This window comes from Sciurus vulgaris, assembly GCF_902686455.1.
Source record: "Sciurus vulgaris genome assembly, chromosome: 4".
Classification (NCBI taxonomy): Eukaryota; Metazoa; Chordata; class Mammalia; order Rodentia; family Sciuridae; genus Sciurus; species Sciurus vulgaris.
Genome location: NC_136464.1, coordinates 34109273 through 34109950, shown reverse-complemented (window position 1 = coordinate 34109950; position 678 = coordinate 34109273).

Genomic DNA, 678 nt, shown 5'->3' with positions numbered 1-678 from the left:
AACCAGTGTAAACCTTTATAGTGCTCTGTTAATCAGAATGTGTTCTGTTGACATAAAGTGCTGAGCCAATCTGCTACATAAGTTCTGACCCCTTCTGAGTATGTACTAGTCACTTGATAAGAATGAAAACAAACTTGTTTATTCTTGCTCTCCTTCCTGAAACTCTATCCATAAAAATCTAGTTCAGGACTCCGGGATAGATCCCAGGAATAGGTATTTTAAAACAAACAAGCAAAAAAACACAGAAGCACCCAACCTCTGGTGGTACCAGTGTGCACATAGGATTAAGAAAAAATGAGGTATTTGATACAAAACATTGCTCAACATACTAGATTCTCACACTGATGACTGGTTGGAAATTCAGGACTTGGAAGAAATAAGTGTACCTCTGAATTTTATACAAAATATTGAACTTCTAATATTTCATCAAACAATAAGATCATTTATCTTTGAAAATCAAATCTTTTAAAAATTTTAAAATGCTGAACTTACATCCCAACTGCCTAAGCATACACTACGTAGAACAAGTTAAATATTTTGAAATACCAAAACACACATCATCATGTAACGAAGTAAATGTACATTGCATTTTCTATTTAGCACCCCAAACCCCCAAATCCTGGAGAACAGAGGGTAGAGATTTATATTATTTTTAATTTGACAAAAGGAGAAACTCAG